This window comes from Gobius niger, assembly GCF_951799975.1.
Source record: "Gobius niger genome assembly, chromosome: 10".
Lineage (NCBI taxonomy): Eukaryota > Metazoa > Chordata > Actinopteri > Gobiiformes > Gobiidae > Gobius > Gobius niger.
This window is the reverse complement of record NC_136861.1, coordinates 11,095,301-11,104,319: the sequence shown is the minus strand read 5'-3', so window position 1 is coordinate 11,104,319 and position 9,019 is coordinate 11,095,301. Positions and strand designations below refer to the sequence as shown.

The 9,019-nt window shown below is 40.2% G+C and overlaps 1 protein-coding gene across 1 annotated transcript in view; it reads left to right on the top strand.

Annotated features, from left to right (window-relative positions):
- Positions 1-408: 408 nt before the first annotated feature.
- Positions 409-9,019, top strand: part of shank1 (SH3 and multiple ankyrin repeat domains 1) — a 176,761-nt gene continuing 168,150 nt past the window's right edge. Inside the window, exon 1 of the mRNA XM_079564648.1 lies at positions 409-813. The gene's annotated coding sequence lies outside the window, so the exon portion shown is untranslated. The remainder of the gene's footprint in view (positions 814-9,019) is intronic.

Sequence of the window (9,019 nt, the reverse complement as noted above, 5' to 3'; positions counted from 1 at the left end):
CCAGTGCCAGTCAGTGTAAAACTGCCGCTCTTTCAAAGGGGCATTATGGCAATATATTGAATACCTTGCACATTTTGCCACTAGATTTTCGAATTGTGACTATGTGCTAGCAATTCTTAGGAGCATTGTCGATTATAAACTAAATCCTTCCATCTCACGTCGATTCGTGATATTTAGATCCGTGCATACTCTGGCTTTACCCATATTGCCGAAGCTACTACCCTTGTGCGTGACTATGCATGCCTTTTTACCGCACTATGCAATCCATTCTGTGCAAACGAGCGGGTCTTGCAGCTTGCAGACAAAACATCAAAGCCAATCGGAGGAGAACACAGAGAGAGAGAGAGAGAGAGAGAGAGAGAGGACGGAGGGTTGGGGGGGCTAGAGCAGCAGAAACGAATGCACAGAAAACAGGTTGGGAGGGGTGCGCCCTAGTATCCAGGCTATAGAAGAGATGAGCAGGTTTGAATGGATAGGGAAAGCCACTGAAACAGAGGAGAGACAGGGAGAGAGGGAGAGAGGAGAGAAGGAGTGTGTTACTACAATCTGTGCAGCTATCGGGGGAAGGCGCATGGTCGCAAGCGCAGGGAGACGCTCTACAACGATGCTCAACGCTTTGGACGATTTGATTTGGGCTTTGTAGGAAAACAGCAAGAAGGAGAAAAAGGGCTCCCCGGTGTTGCAGAATTGAACATTTTCCCTTCTCAATCATAAGCCGCCTCTAACCCGCCGGACTCAGTGTACCCTCGTTTTCAATCCGGGCGCGTTTAAAAGGAGACTGAATAACTGTTTCATCCGGGATTGCACGACAGAGTAAGTGTCAGCGGGGCTGTTGTCATTTTAACAAGAAATGTGGTAGTGTGTGTTCGAGTGTGCGGCAGCGAATGGGAGGGGTGTCCAAGTTTACTGCAATGATCTGAACATGGGTTGCTCTGTAGCTGTCTCAATCATAGACAGAATTGGAGAAAAACAATTGGTAAAAAAAAAATTAAAAATTGTAAAAAATGACGGGGTGAACGCTGATCCCTGTGGTACGCCAATTACATACTTCCACACATTGTTTCACTTTTTTTTTTCTTTTTTTTGGCTTTAACTGTGACATTTTGAAAAGGGTTGTCTTTGATGCTGACAGCTGGTTAAGAACATATCATTTTTGCATTCAAGTGGCTGGCTTGCCGCTAATTTGCTGTCGCTTTCTCCATCTCAAGCTTGAACAGAGTAACGAAAATGTATAGAATTATACAGTATGTTATAGAGATGATCCATTTAGTGAGTTGCTTTGGTCAAATGCAAATGCTACAGCTTTAAATGTGTTCATTTTAAGTGGTCTTTTTTGCTTGCAATGTAAAAAAATTAATAAGTCGCTGTATTAGTTATTTTGAAAATTGAATCTGGCAGTATGTTATAGGAATAATCCTGTTTGTCCTGATATACAGTACATATATTTTTTGCCCAGATGCTCTACCCACTTAAAATCTGTATATCTTTTTTTATTACATTGCCATTTTATTGCAGATAATTTCTTCAAGGCTGACCATGGATAAGTGTATCTTTAAGATTTTTCTAAATTTACCCTTCCCGTTATGCTGCTATAAGTGGACTCTCCATTTTACCCATCATACTCACTAAAACGCATCTTTATGGTTGTCAAACTTTCTCCATAATTAATGAATAATCTCCTACCACAGTAGAGTGCCATTTTGTAAACAGCAGCTGGTTTAGAGGCTGCATTTTATTCTACCATATGGGCAATTCTCTGTTTCAAAGATGCTTCAGAGACATTTCAAGGTATTGTGGCCATCAGCTGCAATTTATTCACCAAATACCCCCCTATTTTAGTTCAGGCATTGTGTGTGTTGGATTTGGAAGGTTTTTAATGTACAGTTTGGGGTTTTGCCATTTTATAAACGGCACACATTTGTCTTTTCAAAATGTTTTCTGACTCGATTTAATGACTCACCTCTTACGGTTGCCAGAATGCAGTTTGTCTACAGTGCTTTCAATTGTTAAAATGGCTTCAATTGAGAATATTAGGAGCAGGCAGCATGTTTTTGACAGTGCTTACAGTCATCCCTATTGAATTTATGCGTCAGTTTGATGATGTTGCATGTGTAATTTAATTAAAATGTGCCAGTCGTTGTTTGCTGTTTTTTTTAGTTACTGTGTAATAGCTGCCAGGAGGCTTTGAAGTACAGTTTTACTCTGACTGGGTCCTGTTTGCAGATCATTATTTTGGTCTTTGCCAGTTTGTGGTTTTGTGGTCTGGTCTTGCTGAATATCAAGTTGCTATGGAGTTCTGGAGATAGTGCCAATGATTTTTGAATGAATGTTTGTCATTTTAAGAGGGACAATGTGAAAAAAGGTTGTATTTGTGAATCACATTAAGGAAAGGACTCTACGTTGTGAATTTTTTGTTCCTGCTTTTTGCTGACGTGATTTTTGGCCACACATTTTACAATCTTGTGTTACACTAATGGTCCACTTAGCAAGATTCCTACTTTAAATGACTTGCCAAAGCTATTAAAAGCTGAAGAACCTTAAGGGGTGGGCATGTCCGGCCAATTTGTCCTAATAGTAGTGGGGTCTGTGGATCATACACCATATTTCCAGTATTTTTGTTTTGTTTTTTAACCTGAGTTTAGATGAGTTTTGTGTGCAATAACATTCCTCAAAATCATCAGGGGGGCCTGAGGATATATGCTTGAGGGCTAGATTTGACGCCCCGGGCCTGACGTTGCCAAACCTTGAAGGTGAACTCACCTCCACCTCCAGCAGGTTAACCAGTTACCTGCCACCCACCACCTGATGTGTTTTACTCACACAGATTTTATACAGATTTTCACAAACAACAAAACGCAACTAAAGAAGCATCAAAAACAAGACAAAATAGCAACAAAAAAGCAAGGAAAACACAACAAAAAAGCAACAAAAAACTCTAAAAAGATGAATACGCGATATAAACACACACAAAAACAACAACAAAAAAATATGACAAAAACAAACAGGAAAAGCAACAAAAACACAACAAAAAAGTGATGAATAAGTTTAGATCAGTTTTGTAGCTTTCAAATGAGGCATTGCACTCGCCAATAGGCTGTGAGCTCTCCAGTCGAGATGTTTTAGATTTGGGTGATGCCGAACTGGAGAAAATGCGCTCGGTCAAGGTGGGGTGTTGAGGTTAAATAAAGCAATACAACTGACTCTGTGCATGACATCAAATCATAACAACGCCACCCGAGAAGTGACTTCCTGTTTTGATCCAGCACGCCAAAATAAAAGCACCATCTTATTCAGTTCATTAGTTTAACTTTCTTTCAGCCTAACTCTTAACAGACAAAACACTTAAAATGTGCGTATTCAATTATATTCTTGTAATAAGGTTAAGGTTAAGGTATACTTTATTAATCCCTGTAGGAAAATTCATTCTCTGCATTTGACCCATCCTCAATGCCGCTGGAGCGACCTGTAGGTGCAGTGAGCTGCCAGCGTGGGCCGGCGCTCGGGGACCCATCTCCATCATGTGCAGCCAGGCTGGTGGTCAGAAACACCTGGCTGGAGGATTCATCTATTGTACATGTTTATAGTGTCCCTGGTGAGAATCGAACCTCGTGTGAAGCACGAGCGCTAACCTCTGTACTACCGTGCCGCCCAATGTTGCAATTACCTGATGAACTAATCAATGAAACGAGCTGTGTGCTTTTATTTTGGCGTACTGGATTGAAGCAGCAAGTCACTTCTCGGGCAGCGTTGTTTTGATTTGAAGTTATGCACAGAGTCAGTTATGAGCCATAACATTGTGGACACCAACACTAAGGTGAATAACACACAGACTGTGTCATAAACATGGCACCTTAAAGAATGTGCACAATTTTTACTCTTTAATCGTCACAATTAGCAGATGTTGCAGTTTTTTAGTTATATAATACATCCTTTGCAAACAACAAAATATTCCACCTCCATGGAATCCAGTTATGTCAGGAAACGCTGTAGCCTTGACCGCTACAAACATGCGCTGATTCTTTTACAGTTAACATTCCTGTGTTGCCTCACATTGTATTGCTTGTGTCTGAGAAATGGAAAAAGGTATTTTTTCCAAAACTTTGTCAGCATTTTCCCCTAAAGCGGAGGTGAACTGTTAGGAGTGTGACAAATGAGGCAAGGCAACTTTATTTATACCACACATTTCATACACAAGGCAACTCAATGCGCCAGGTGGAAATCGAAGCCCAAGAATTTGACCTGCCATTCTCCATAAATACGCCTAATGTGCGAAAAGGAGGGAATGTGCAAGAAGAGCTTCATGGCAGATCCTACTGTAAAATAAAATAGCTTTATGTAGTGTTGCCAGTTCAAAAAGAGAAAACAAAGATGGAAAAAGCATGAAAAACTGTCAAACGCATCCCTGTGTCTCTAGGTGATAATCCCTCCCACATAATTTACATCTGCGCTCATGCCAGGAATCGCTAAAGATGAGCAGCACGAAGCAGGGCTGGGTAGCTTACATTAAAAGGCTAAAGCAGTGCAGAAAAGGCAGAGGAGCTGAGGCACATTGTAGACGCGAGGTTAAGGGAGGGACTTGCACGAACGGGGCTGAAAGACAGGCTCCACCAATGCTACAAATCTGCGTGAAAGAGAGGGGTATGAGAGGGGTAAAGACAGTGGTTTTAGAAAATTGGACAGACCACTTTTGACAGACTACTGCAGAGCGGGAACACACAAAACGCGCCGCACTAAACCGGGGCTGAACCAACAAGAGCTGCAATTGTGGATATGCTCTGAGCCGGTAGTCTAGCCATCTCAATCTGCTCCTAGTCAAACAAACGGCTGCCAGTTTTACCCGATTGTTAGACTCAAAAGTGGACTAACAGAAAGCAGTGTTGAAGCCTCGTTGTTATTATAATTGCAGAGCTGTTTGCCAAGATGAATCCCCCTTCCCCAAATACTTGTGCTGCATAAATTTGACCACCTTCCCTGTTTAAATGTAATGTATTGTGTGGAACAAATTTCCATCAACATGCCTTTGAGCACCGCGGCCGTGGAAGTACCTTTCCTGCTTACTATGCAACAAATTATAAAATAACTATGAAAATAAAATGGCCGAGGGTATAGAAAAGCACAACAGAGAACAAGAATAGACGGTCATAATACTTTATCTGCTTTTTATCAAACTAACTGCAGAGTGACTTTGGTATTAAGAGGAGGATGAATGAATAAACATTGTATAAAATCGCAGATGAAGCTCAAGCGCCCCCGCAGTTTGAAAACCACTGCTCCAGATCCTTGTATTGTACAGTGTGGCTCCTGCTTTTTGCAGTCTTAAGAAAAGTTATATTTGACCAACACATTTTTGCCAACGGCTTGTCATAATGCTGTACTTGATTACATCATCTCAACCTATTTTTCTGTACAGATATACTCTAATATGTGGAATCTTTGCTATAAAATGTTGCACAGGTATTATTTATTATTGTATGATTCCTTGTAGGGCTGAAACAACTAATCGATTAATCGACAACTAATCGATTACTAAAATAGTTGTCAACTATTCCAGTAATCGATTAATCGTTTTCTAGTAAACACAGACTAAAATTGAGCAAAAAAGACATGACAATTATGTGTTTTGGATGAAAACCTACTTTGTTTTTTAAAGTGAGGGTCTGCAGTGTTTTGTACATCGTAAATTTCATAAATATCTGTCTTTGTCTCGTCCAATCAAAGCAGAATTAGCACAAAGAGCCTCCTAGAAACGTTTACTTTAAGTTTACTCCATCCACGTGTCCTCAAGCGGCGCCACTTTAGCTCTATGTGATAAAAAAAATTGAAAAAAATACAATTTCCATGCACCTTTCACAGCCAAGCGATTAATCGATTAATCGTAAAAATAATCGGTCGATTAATCGATTACCAAAATAATCGTTAGTTGCAACCCTAATTCCTTGAGACCCATTGCAAATTATTTCACCCCTTGTAGGAGGTCCTGCCAACGTTTGATATCATACACAAAATGCTTTAACCTGTTACCTGCCGTCCCCCTGATTAGGGGGCTAGAGTTAGGGTTAGTTTACCCTAATCAGGATATACTTTGGGTTAAAGGAACAGGCCACCGTTTTTACATACTGAGATATGTTCCCTGAGGTTAGATGAGTACCTGTCTGGTCTTTGTGCCCGTGGAAGAGCTTGGTCGCTTCTAACTTCAGTCCTTTTGGAGCTATTGGAATACATTGGGAGAGACCAAAGCTAGCAACATCTTTGGTCGTTTTGCGTGACTGAGAGCAGACAGGAACGTATCAACTCGTCTCAGCTCAGTTAAGGACATATTTCAGTATGGAAAAAGGGTGGCCTGTTCCTTTAAGAATGGCAAATGTAATGTAAGTTGTGTTTCACTCACACAGATCTCAGACATATTTTTAGAAACTAGAAGGCCTTCAAATGAGGTATCACACTGGCTCTCCAGTCAATACGTTTTGAAATTTGGATGTAAATAATTGTTAACCCTAATCCTAACCCTAACCCCAAAGTGACAGTTAAGTGGTTTATCTGTTATCTGATGTTTTAGATGAGGATTTTCACCTCAAAAATCTTCATCTGCAAGTATTGATCTTTCAACCGCAGGCTGATATACCAATCTAATAGGAGGGGTTTATCTTGTTATTAGCTGTAGAGTTCAAGGATTCCGCCTTAAATGTAATTATTTTGCCTCCAACTGGCATTGAATCTACATTTTTCCGAATATAATGACATAACTTGACTATTTTTCCTGCATAAGTTTGTCAAATACAAAAATAATGGTCTGAAACTGGTGGGTCGGGACTCAAAAGTGGGTCACGGAACCATTTTCAGTGGGAAAATACAGTATTTCGCATTACATTTAAGAAATGTAATTTTTCTTTGGGTTGCAGCTTGACATCCGAGAATTATGGTGGGTCCTGACATCCCTGTTGAGAACCACCGGTCACAATTTCTTTTAATTATATACAAAAAAAAAAAAGACATTGATTTTTTGCGTTTGTGGCATAATCCTACAGTAACACCATGTCCAACTTTCCCTCACTTTATTACCTGTACATCCTGTAAGTTACATTGTTTCTCAAAATAGTCCAAATTGCAGTAATCCTTCTGCACGTCTGTAACCTGTCATTTCGTCCGCTCTCTCCTGTGTCCACACCTCTCCCTCTACGTTGGATGCTTTTGTCTCGTCTTGCTGCAGCCCACGGGTCACTTCATTGCTGTGTAATTATGCGCCGCTCTGCCTGCCTTCATGTGGCACGTCGTTGTGTTGAGTCGGAGCTAGATTTCAACATAATGGGGCTGGATTCAAAGTTCAGGCAGGAATAGTAATGGAGGAGGCAGTGGCCGCTCAGGCGTGAGATTGACACGGTTCAGTTTAAATCATAGACGCCCAGATGTTTAAAAGAGTTGGAAATGTGGCTGAGAGATGATGAAACCTGCATCACGCTTCACCCAGGCGTTTGCAACTGCCACTTAGTCTTGTTTTTTTCTGTCGTATGTGTGTAGAAAATACCCCTAGTGTGTCCAATGTAGTTAATACACAATGCCAGCAGAGAGCGCACTCATCCAGTTAAGATTATGCATTGGAAATCATTGGCTAACAGCAAACATGCTAACGAAAGCAATGGAGTTCCAATAATCCGGCTTCCAGGTCCCGCAGGTGCTGACTGTCGTTGTTAGAGCTTTCACGATAATTCCTAAATCGACTTATCTTTCAATAAATGACAAATTAACAATACATTTTTGGGCTCAAAATGTATCGTTTGAACATTTATTTGCATTTTATGTCTCATTTTTCTCATGTAATACTTTATTTTTCACCATAAGTAGATTGTATTTCCTTGTATTTCATGTTTATGGTGGGATTTAAGATGAAGTACTTGTCAGACAAAGCTTTACGGTCATGTTTAAAGGGACTATACAGAATTTAAAAATGTCAACAATTATGTTATTCCCCCCCTACATGTCCTAATGTGTAGAATTAACTCAGACCTGTTCACCACAACTGCCTCTAAAATCCTGCACTGTCACTCAAAAAGGTGTTAATTCGGGTCCGAAGCGCCGTCATGCACGAGCTTAATATTGAAGCTGCAGTTACACGTATGACCTGAGGTGGCAGTAGTGAGTATAACATGGCGAACTTGCATCTAGCCCCTTTAAGCTTTAGAGTTTCTGTGGAATTCTATCACAATAATTTCGTGGCTCAATATGTCGAACTTTGAATTCTGTTATCGTGACAGTCGTTGTGTCCTTAGGCAAGACCTGTGTGAACGTAGTGTGTGACTGAATGAACGGTGCAGATTGACCGTCAGTCTACCCCAGGGCAGCTGTGGCTCCACTATACTAGCTTACCATGACCAAGTAGAGGCTCTGTGCTTGTAATGTTTCATAGCAACCTGACGCTAACTCCTTAGAGTAATGACTGTTTCCTGTCTGTTTTATTCCTTATGGAGAGTCGCTGTGTCTCGCTGAAAAAAATATTTTAATCGTATGTGACAGAAGCAGCTGTTGGTTAATCATGTGCGGCATGTTAAAAACTTTACTCAGGATGTAAATATTTCACCGGAGGCGACCTCTGTTATAAAAATTTAGATGTTTTAGCCTTGAAGCTAAAGGCTAACGTTAATGAGACGCTAACAAATGGTAAAGTAGCACCACCATCTGAAATTATTTATTGTTAAACACACTTGGCTTGACATTTATATAATCAATCAAGTTTTCTTCAATTATTATTACGTTTTTTTAATTATTTTTTATTTATGGTACATTAAAATGTTCACAGGAAGTAATGTTGATCCTTAGCTGGAGGTTGGAAGCTCGATTCCTATCTATTTCCATTGTAGCTGTTGTCATAGTGACGATAAACAAATGTCTAACTGTTGTTGGAAATATCAGATAAACCTTATTTTATCGTTTCAAATGTCATTCCTATTGTTCTGGCACCTTATGCCACAACAGAACCACCTTTTTTAGTTGTAGTTTCGCTAGTTTTAGTTTGATTTTATTTCTC